This window comes from Aethalodelphis obliquidens, unplaced genomic scaffold (genome assembly GCF_003676395.1).
Source record: "Aethalodelphis obliquidens isolate GAN/ISIS:26980383/991018 unplaced genomic scaffold, ASM367639v1 scaffold3, whole genome shotgun sequence".
NCBI lineage: Eukaryota > Metazoa > Chordata > Mammalia > Artiodactyla > Delphinidae > Aethalodelphis > Aethalodelphis obliquidens.
Genome location: NW_020837947.1, coordinates 27269553 through 27280768, shown reverse-complemented (window position 1 = coordinate 27280768; position 11216 = coordinate 27269553). Strand labels below are relative to the sequence as shown.

The following is an 11216-nucleotide window of genomic DNA, read 5'->3' as shown; positions in this document are numbered from 1 at the left end:
TTGTTTATTAAGTAGTGTATTACTTGTTTATTAAGTAGTGTATTACTCTTGTTTATTAAGTAGTGTAAAAAATCTTACAGATTTTTTCCTGTAATTGATATCTAGTCTCATAGCGTTGTGTTCAGAAAATATACTTGATAGTAGTTTTCCTAAATTTACCAAGGCTTGATTTGTGACCCAAGATATGATGTATCCTGGAGAATGTTCCATGAGCACTTCAGAAGAATGTGTATTCTGTTGTTTTTGGATAGAATGTCCTATAAATATCAATTAAGTCCATCTTGTTTAATGTATCATTTAAAGCTTGTGTCTCCTTATTTATTTTCATTATGGATGATCTGTCCATTGGTGAAAGTGGGGTGTTAAATCCCCTACTATGATTGTGTTACTGTCAATTTCCCCTTTTATGGCTGTTAGTATTTGCCTTATGTATTGATATTGAGGTGCTCCTATGTTGGGTGCATAAATATTTACAATTCTTATATCTTCTTCTTGGATTGATCCTTTGATCACTATGTTGTGTACTTTTTTGTCTCTTGTAATAGTCTGTTTTAAAATCTATTTTGTCTGATATGAGAATTATTACTCCAGCGTTCTTTTGATTTCCATTTGCATGGAATATCTTTTTCCATCCCCTCACTTTCAGTCTGTATGTGTCCCTAGGTATGAAGTGGGTCTCTTGTAGACAGCATATATATGGGTCTTGTTTTTTAATCCATTCAGCCAATCTGTGTCTTTTGGTTGGAGCATTTAATCCATTTACATTTAAGGTAATTATCGATATGTATGTTCCTATTACCATTTTCTTAATTGTTTTGGGTTTATTATTGTAGGTCTTTTCCTTCTGTTGTGTTTCCTGCCTAGAGAAGTTCTTTTAGCATTTGTTGTGAAGCTGGTTTGCTGGTGCTGAATTCTCTTAGCTTTTGCTTGTCTGTAAAGTTTTTAATTTCTCCGTCAAATCTGAATGAGATCCTTGCTGGGTACAGTAATCTTGGTTTTAGGTTTTTCTACTTCATCACTTTAAATATGTCCTGCCACTCCCTTCTGGCTTGCAGAGTTTCTGCTGAAAGATCAGCTGTTAACCTTATGGGGATTCCCTTATGTGTTATTTGTTGTTTTTCCCTTGCTGCTTTTAATATTTGTTCTTTGTATTTAATTTTTGATCATTTGATTAATGTGTCTTGGCGTGTTTCTCCTTGGATTTATCCTGTATGGGACTCTCTGTGCTTCCTAGACTTGATTAACTATTCCCTTTCCCATATTAGGGAAGTTTTCAACTATAATCTCTTCAAATATTTTCTCAGTCCCTTTCTTTTTCTCTTCTTCCTCTGGGACCCCTATAATTCAAATGTTAGTGCGTTTAATGTTGTCTCATAGGTCTCTGAGACTGTCCTCAATTCTTTTCATTCTTTTCTGTTTATTCTGCTCTGCAGTAGTTATTGCCACTATTTTATCTTCCAGGTCACTTATCCGTTCTTCTGCCTCAGTTATTCTGCTATTGATCCCTTCTAGAGAATTTTTAATTTCGTTTATTGTGTTGTTCATCACTGTTTGTTAGGTGTTTCATCCTTATAGATCCCTGTTAAATGTTTCTTTCATTTTCTCCATTCTATTTCCAAGATTTTGGATCATCTTTACTATCATTATTCTGAATTCTTTTTCAGGTAGACTGCCTATTTCCTCTTCATTTGTTGGGTCTGGTGGTTTTTGCCTTTCTCCTTCATCTGCTGTGTGTTTCTCTGTCTTCTCATTTTGCTTAACTTACTGTGTTTGGGGTCTCCTTTTTCGCAGGCTGCAGGTTCATAGTTTCTGTTGTTTTTGGTGTCTGGCTAAGGTTGGTTCAGTGGGTTGTATAGGCTTCCAGCTGGAGGGGACTAGTGCCTGTGTTCTGGTGGGTGAGGCTGGATCTTGTCTTTCTCGTGGGCATGTCCACGTCTGGTGGTGTGTTATGGGGTGTCTGTGGCCTTATTCTGATTTTAGGCAGCCTCTGTGCTAATGAATGGGGTTATGTTCCTCTCTTGCTAGTTGTTTGCATAGGGTGTCCAGCCCTGTAGCTTGCTGGTCATTGAGTGGAGCTCGGTCTTGGTGTTGAGATGGAGATCTCTGGGAGATTTTTGCCGTTTGATATTACGTGGAGCTGGGAGGTCTCTTGTGGACCAGTGTCCTGAACGTGGCTGTCCCACCTCAGTGGCAAATCCCTGATGCCTGGCTGGAGCATCAGGAGCCTGTCCTCCACACAGCTCAGAATAAAGGGAGAAAAAAAAAGAAAGAAGATAAAATAAAATAAAGTGATTAAAATAAAAAATTATTAAGAATAAAATTGTAAGTAATAAAAAAAAAGAAAGGAAAAAAAACGGAGAGACAGAACCCTAGGAGAAATGGTAAAAGCAAAGCTATACAGAGAAAATAACACACTGAAGCATACACACACACACTCACAAAAAGAGAAAAAGGGAAAAAATATATATATATCGTTGTTCTCAAAATCCACCGCTTCAATTTGGGATGATTCATTGTCTATTCAGGTATTCCACAGAGGCAGGGTACATCAAGTTGATTGTGGAGATTTAATCCACTGCTCCTGAGGCTGCTGGGAGAGATTCCTCTTTCTCTTTTTTGTTCGCACAGTTCCTGGGGTTCAGTGTTGGATTAGGCCCCGCCTCTGCGTGTAGGTCGCTGGAGGGCGTCTGTTCTTCGCTCAGGCAGGACGGGGTTAAAGGAGCCGCTGATTCGGGGGCTCTGGCTCACTCAGGCCGGGGAGAGGGAGGGGTACGGATGCGGGGAGAGCCTGCGGCGGCAGAGGCCGGTGTGACGTTGCACCAGCCTGAGGCGCGCCGTGCATTCTCCTGGGGAAGTTGTCCCTGGATCACGGGACCCTGGCAGTGGCGGGCTGCACAGGCTCCCGGGAGGGGAGGTGTGGTGAGTGACCTGTGCTCGCACACAGGTTTCTTGGAGGCGGCAGCAGCAACCTTAGCGTCTCATACCCGTCTCTGGGGTCCGCGCTTTTAGCTGCGGCTTGCGCCCGTCTCTGCAGCTCCTTTAAGCAGCGCTCTTAATCCCCTCTCCTCGCGCACCAGGAAACAAAGAGGCAAGGAAAAGTCTGTTGTCTCTTTGGCAGTTCCAGACTTTTCCCGGACTCCCTCCCCGGCTAGCCGTGGTGCACTAACCCCCTGCAGGCTGTGTTAACGCTGCCAACCCCAGTCCTCTCCCTGGAATCCAACCGAAGCCCTCGCCTCATCTCCCAGCCCTCGCCTGCCCCGGCGGGTGAGCAAACAAGCCTCTCGGGCTGGTGAGTTCTGGTCGGCACCGATCTTCTGTGCGGGAATCTCTCCACTTTGCCCTCCGCACCCCTGTTGCTGCGCTCTCCTCCGTGGCTCCGAAGCTTCCCCCTCGGCCACCCGCAGTCTCTGCCCGCGAAGGGCTTCCGAGTGTGTGGAAACCTTTCCTCCTTCACAGCTCCCTCCCACTGGTGCAGGTACTGTCCCTATCCTTTTGTCTCTGTTTTTTCTTTTTTCTTTTGCCCTACCCAGGTACGTGGGGGAGTTTCTTGCCTTTTGGGAGGTCTGAGGTCTTCTGCCAGCCTTCAGTAAGTGTTCTGTAGGAGTTGTTCCACATGTAGATGTATTTCTGATGTATTTGTGGGGAGGAAGGTGATCTCCGCGTCTTACTCTTCCGCTATCTTGAAGCTCCCCCTCTATCATATGTTTTTAGATATTGTTGCATGAAAAATCAAGTAATCCAAAAAAAAGAAAAACCAAACCCCATATGAGAATGTAGCATGAGAATATGTATACATGTGAATATATATGTACACATAGCCATATATATATAAATACATATGCACACACACTCATATATATTTTTTTTAAAGTTTGGGGAAAAGTAATATAGGTCAGCTTGGTTTTTCAGGCATAAAATAGTTCATATTTTTGTGTCAGCTTACAAGAGAATTCAGACAAACCAATGGAAAAAATATATGTAGCCCAAAGTACATCTTAATATATATAGTGGTATGATGCAATAAAAATCACAGATTATTATGGAAGTTGAATCAATTATTCAGTAGACAGCATTAATAAAAATTGTTTAATTATTTGTCTAAAAATCACTTTACATCATCACTTTATTCCAAATGCAGAATTAATTCCAATAGGATTTAAGAATGAATTGCTAAAAACATTACACTAAAAATACAAAAGATAATCTATAGATTTATCTGTAAAGTCTATAGATAAATATTTAGCTTATCTCTGGGTAGGAAGGAGTTTCTTAGCTTAGAAATCATTGGAGAAATTACAAAACATCAATATATTGATTACATTAAAATTACCAAAGTTAAAATAACTAATTGAGAAGGAATATCCACACAAATATAACATACAATGGTTAGTGTATGTAAAACACAATGAGTTTGTACAAATTGATAAGAGCAATCTAAAACCCCAGGAGAAAACGTGGCAAAGGTATCATACTGGTCTCTCAGCTTCCTTTCATTCCACGAGGATGAAAGAAGTACAGGTTATTTATTATACCGGAAATTTCTGTAGGATTCACAAGAATGTGAAGTTAAAGAAAATATTACAGTCAGCTTGGATCTCACAATCACCTGAACTAGAATAGAGGGTTGGTTGTACAGATAATTATGAAAATTGTTCAGTTGGAGAAGAAAATCTTTTTGTTTACCTGCATTTGTACTTTATAAACATCAAACTTGATTAGATGGTTCAGTAACACTGGATGGATGAAGGAAGTTGATTTATGGGAGTGCATTCTGGAGAAGATTTGTAACATCAATAGATAAAAAAGTGTATGTTCTCCTAGACTTTCTACTGTTCTAACTCAGATGAAATAACTGGTTTAATTTAATTTAATTCTCCCTCCCCCTGCTTTTGGTGAGATCTTATAGTCTCATCAGCTGTGGTTCTTTTCAGGACGGTGACCCCATGACTGATGAGGACTCACTGTCTATGCCTTGCCTCTGTCAAGTGCAACACACACCCCTATGTCTCAGCACCACATATAAGAACAATTGTCTTGAAGGATAATTGATACTTTTCCAGAGGCGTTTGAAGAGAAAGCCAAATTCCTGTTGCTCCCTTCCCCTTGCATTTCCAGAAGAGGCATTGCACAGGTTGACTCTCACCTCCAGTTGCCCCATACCAGTATAAAAGGTCTGGCTTGACTCATGGAGATTGGCTTTGGCTGCTGGGCAGGGGAGCCAAGCCCTAATCCTGATGATTGCATAAGAGACTTCTGTGTGGTCTCATGGAAGGAATACTCAGCCAGGAGTCAGGAAATCAGAGATCTGTTCCTGGTCCAGTTTTGAGGGCGAATGGCAGGGTCAACTTTGCTGGACTCTAGTGGGGCTTGTGGGCCTCGAGCCTTCGGATTTCAGTGCTCCTTGAAAAAGGAAGGCCTTTGAATTCACACATCTTTTCGTTTGAATCTCTGTCACTCATGAGCTTCTGCTTTCAGGTTTCCCTCTCTGAATCTCAGTTTTCTCATTTATAAAATGGAGAAGCTACCTACATCATGCCATTTAAGTGAAAACTAAGTGAAATAATATACATAGCCTTGTACCATATTGATACAGCATTATGCTTGGCGTATAACGATCTCAATAAGTGAACTTCTCTGTTTTTCCTCTTAGAGCTGATCTCACCATCTTGTTCCCTAACAAATCCACTTTTGATTAATTCTCAGAGAAAAGATCATATAAATTCAGCTTGTGTATTATTGGCTAATAAGGCATAATAACGGTTTCTTCCCAAGTATATTGGCATTTTAATAAGGAAAAAATGAGAAATTATAGCTATAATGGTCATATTGAGGCAGGAAGGAGAAACCAATAGGGACTGTGTGTGGAGATACAGGAGACATTATCCAGGAATTCTTTACATTATAGCATTTTTGATTCAGTCTTTTGAGTTAAGCCTTCTAAAACTTAAATGGCCAATGTTTTGAAACAGGTAGGATATCAAGATCATTATCAGTTACACCTTAGTATGGTTTAGCTTTTAAGATCCTTTTTCAGAAGGGAAATTTTAATCTGTGTGTGTTGAGGGGAGTAGGATGCAGTTCATATAACCTGAATATTTGAGGAGTTAGGCAGAGCAGGAAGATGGGAAATGTGAAAGATAACTTGCACATAATTACACTTGAACCCAGAATTGTTAGAACAAAATAAAATGACTGGTATAAATCATTTTGTATGAAACGGTTTAAAATGTTAATGCATAGTATTTTTATTTATTATTCTTTATTTTGAAATTTTCTACTCAAAAGCACATTTCAAATACCCATAATCATCATTATGCTTCCCCACTTACCGTAAATGCCCACAGAAAGTCACACATTTCCTTCCTGTTGAACTATTGCTCTACAAATCATAGTATTTTACTAGGATTTTACCATTTAAAGTTTCATTGCAGTATTTGTGGTAAACTCTATTGTGTATGGTATTACATGACAACGATGCATAGTGCCTAGATGCTATAATGACCAGCTATTCTGTGGTCAGTAAAAGGAAATTATATAACATTAGTTGCCAATGTGTTCTTAAGGGAAAAGTCTTCACATTGCTCCAGCCCACCCCCTGCTCCGTCACTTGCCACTAATAGTAGGTTTTACAAATAGGTTGAGGGTAAGTGGACCCTGGAGTACCATTCCCTGTACCCCAAAACCATGCCCAGCCCTTCCGCCTGGTTATTTCACATCAGTGGTGGGCAAGTTTTGGTGTATTTGACTCCCACACAACGTGACTCTGTTCCATCACTGTGTGTGTCTAGTACTCTCAATCTAGGCATTTTCATTATTACTCTATTTACCTAAGACATGTTGTAAAAGAATAGTTTGACCCAAGATACAGGTCTTCTCGAACTTTCCCATCATGTTCGTTCTGGTGGTGGTTGTTTTTGTTTGTTTGTCTTTCAGTTTTTGGAGCATTTACTATTTAAGAGGAATGAGAGCAACGGTTACTGTTTCCACGTCCCTTTGAGATTTACCCTTTACATCCGCTTCTCTTTCACAAGTAATGGACTTTCAAATAAAATCTCTACCACTCTCCCCTGTAGAAGGAGCCACTCCTCCAGGAAGACAAGGCCCAGCCCTCCATCAGCCAGCGCTGGCCACATGCTCGCCCTGACCCTGTGTCTGGCTTGTGTTGCCCATGATTATGGCTCTTGCTGGCAGCTCAGTGGCACACGGCTCAGAAAGCAGAAAAAGAATTTTGAATTACAGGGGAAATGATGCTTAAAAAGGCAACAGTTTACTGATGTCTATTTTTTTTCACTGTAAGATATTTTCATACAGTTTGTCCTTCAGTTCAATCAAGTATGGTTGGTCACCTTTCTTAAGGAAATTTATTTCATTACATAGTGAGTCTTGGTGAAATAATACAAGAAGACTCTACTGAAAAAAAAATTATATCTCCACAGCTTTCTTCATAGAACATGTGACAGAATAGATACTGAGGATGTTAATATTAAAAACTTTTTTAAACATAAGGAATAATATATTTTGTTTAGTTAAAATGTATTGATTGGGCTTCCCTGGTGGCTCAGTGGTTGAGAGTCCGCCTGCCGATGCAGGGGACGCGGGTTCCTGCCCCGGTCCGGGAGGATCCCGCCTGCAGCGGAGTGGCTGGGCCCGTGGGCCGTGGCCGCTGGGCCTGCGCGTCCGGAGCCTGTGCTCCGCAACAGGAGAGGCCACAGCAGTGAGAGGCCCGCCTACCGCAAAAAAAAAAAAAAAAGTATTGATCACATTATGCTATACTTTTTGTTCATATTAATCAGTCATTTCTATCCATTTTATGTGCTCCTCCATGCAGTGAATCTCTTTACGCATTTGATTCAGTGCTTGAAAGTATATGGATGCCTTAAAAAGAAAGTCAATAGAGATTAAATAGTTATGCCCATTATTTTTATCACTGCTTGATTTTTTGAAAACTGCTAATAATTTCTTTGTTTATAGAATACTAAATGTAATTATTGGACCAATATTTCCAGTGATAAAAAGTTTAAAACAGAAATTCTCTCATTTACATTCCTCAAAGTTAATTATTCATTACCTTCCTTCTCCTCAAATATCAAGTATTATCAGTAGTGATGCATTTCCTTGTGTGTTTCTTATCCTACCGGGCATGAATCAATTAGATTCACACACCTGAGATGAACCCCAGGCCCCGGGGCAGCTAGGAAATCGTTCAGGAATGCAGACTTATAAGTAAGCAATTAAAGCAGGCTCTGGAGCTCTGTAAGGCATGTGGCATTCATACTAGGCAACAGGTGATATATTTTCCATCACTCCTTCCTCTTGTCCCAGATATCTTCTCTCAAAATAGATGTTCTATTCTTTTATTCTCCCAAGTGTGTGTGTGTGTGTGTGTGTGTGTGTGTGTGTGTGTGTGTGTGTGTATAAAACCTTTTCCTTCCTAGACATTTTAATGGAAGTAGGCAGAGAGTAAACAATAACTAAATAAGAAGTCGTGTTTGCTCATTATAATTCATCACTGATTGTGTGATTTTGTAATATAATTCCTATTCGGGCTCCTGATGACTGGATCTTGTGCTTTTCCTGTCCTTCTTCCTTTTAGATTTTGTGTGGACTGTTTTCTCTACTGTTTTTTTCCTGAGACTTTCAAAGTGTTTCTGAAACGTGCATCAAAGCCGCTTGTGTACTTGCCCAAAATGTTTCTAGTCCCCACGTCTTACCCACTGCCAACAGAATCAGGTTCTCTGGAAGAGGGACCTGGAAATGTGCATTTCCAACAACTACCCATCTCCTCCCCAGGTAGTTATCCTTCCACAGTTATCCTTCCAGTTTAGTCTTTTTTCTGCACTTTCTCCTTATTTGTATATAGATTCCTCCATTTTCAAGGGGATTTGTGAGCCAGTGCAAAACAGTATTGCTTGGTCTTGCCCACTAAGTCTATATCCAGCCTTAGACTTTATCAGTATTAGCAATCATCTAACCAAAAGATCCAGCCCCGATCTTAGTCATTTAACACAATCTTAGAGAGGGCCTCAGGGATACCATGGCGAGAATCACACCATTGAGTAGATCACCGCTTAGCATCACAAAAGTCAAATTGTGTTGTGCGACTGAGTTGCACATGCCTGAAATAACAAAAACAAACAGCAACAAAATTTCATACTTGCTGAGTTTCTCCTTTTCATACCTATTTTCAAAATTCCACGTCCCCCCAAATTCCAGGTTCTGTGCTATGCCTCCTTCCCACTGAAGCTGTCTCACACCACCCTCATTCTCATATTATTTATACATGGGAAACACTTAGAACAGGGTCTCTCACAAGTGACTCATCTATAAATTTTAGTTGTTACTGTTATTAATATTTTCCAAAACTACACTGAAGTAACATCTCGGCTCGCAGAGCAATCACAGATGAACTGTGAAAGCCCCAGGCCTGTTCGATTTCTCAACAGGCTGGTCCCACTTTCTGAAGCATTCTGGGGACTTTCCTCAGTCTTCACAGCTTTAGGAGGATTCCCCTGACCTTGTTCTGACCTCTTTACCCAAACCCTAAGGGCCCCTTAAGAGAGGACCAAACACCACATGTCCTTGTGAGTGTTTTCTGTCTATCGTTCTAACCTTCTTGAGGTCGTGAAAACACACCTTTTTTCTCTGATTTATTTTATCTAAGTGTCTTGGACAGTTCCATAAATGGGTTTGTTGATAATAACTATGAACGTGTTTTCTTTTAAACTATCTCTCTGATGAGTCTTTGGTGGCTTTAGAAAGAGAAGTTTTTGCATATTAGCATAGAGTATTAAAACCTGAAGGTTAAATGTATGAGGCTGACTTTGCATGACCTCGCTGAAGCAACACTGTGCAGAAAAAAAGTCTTAAGGTTTAAATGTCTTAATAAAATAAAATACAAAACAAAAAAAGTTTAAATGTCTTGTATTTGATAGGGCCACAGAAAGGCTTTTCCACCCAGTGCTAGACACAAGCTTATGGTTCCATATTGTCAATCCCAAGTCCATAAACTTTCCAGATTTTCCAAAGGGATAGATCTGTCGTTTAGGCTTGTTGGGTAGGTGGAGCAGAAAGGTCAGGTTTATCATTTGACTGGGTGATAAACCTATTTTGTATCTGGCCTGACCAAGAATATTTTTTGAAAGGGACTTCTCTCTTATCATGTTTTTTCTCAGTTTTCTCTCAAACTGTCTTTAAAGACTGCACTTGGTTGGCATCAAGGTGGGCTTTCACTGAGACCCCCGACTTTAAGCAAACTTCTGGGCAGAAGACCCCAGAAGAAGATCACGATGAGCCCTTAATCTGAAAGAATTGGTGGAAGAATCCAGAGTGACAGGAAGAGCTACTTCCACCCAAGAGGGCTGGCCCGAGTGCAGTGAGTAAGCCCTCCTGGAACTCATCTGTGAGCACAGTGCAAAGTACTTGGTATGCATTCAGTTCTTTTTTGTTTTTTTGAATGACTTAATGACTGAATGAGCAAGTTCATTTATGTTCATCTCTGATCAGGATGTAGGGCTCTGTTGCTGAGCCAGACCTGGAGATGAGTTTCTGGATCTGGCGGTCGGCACTCCCACACTGTTCAGTCTTCAGATATCTCCTTGAGTTAGACCAGTAACTCCAGGAAGTGACAACAGATGTCCCTCTGCCTAGCACGTTAACCACGCCGAGGCCAGTTTTGTGAAGCAGTGTATTACAACCCCCACCTGCAGGCGGGCAGTGAAGAAGCCTGCAGCTGAAGCCCTAGGTGCGGCTGAATGGGAGCTAAGATACTGGGCAGGGCCTTGTCTGTCTGGCCCTTGAAAGTATACCCGAGAGATAACTTGGTGAGGAGTGCTGCCGTTTGGGGGGCCTGGTCCCAGGCTGCACTTGAAGCCTTTCTTTCATGAGTCGAAGGGCCCACATCTTAAAGATGAGTGTCTTCTTTTCTGACTGATGGGCGGCAATTTCAAAGCAATGTCCTTACTGCACAATTGCTATAGATTTGTCAGGGCTGTTTGTGCTATTGAGGAAAGACCTGGCTCGGCTGTGGGTAAGTAAAGGGGACTTGCATGATCTCTAAGTCTCTAAGAGGCAATTTCTCTGAGGACAAGACAAAGAAAATTGGAAAGCAAGACCTACTGCTCCTGACTCCTTTCTTTTTGTCTTTTTTTTTGGCCACACCATGAGCATGTGGGATCTTAGTTCCCCCACCAGGGATCAAACCCATGCCCCCTGCATTG

At 41.0% G+C, this 11216-nt stretch overlaps 1 protein-coding gene across 1 annotated transcript in view; it reads left to right on the top strand.

Moving 5' to 3' along the window:
* Positions 1-7706: 7706 nt before the first annotated feature.
* The window catches only part of PDE7B (phosphodiesterase 7B), a 367442-nt gene continuing 363932 nt past the window's right edge, over positions 7707-11216 (top strand). Inside the window, exon 1 of the mRNA XM_027085661.1 lies at positions 7707-10422. The gene's annotated coding sequence lies outside the window, so the exon portion shown is untranslated. The remainder of the gene's footprint in view (positions 10423-11216) is intronic.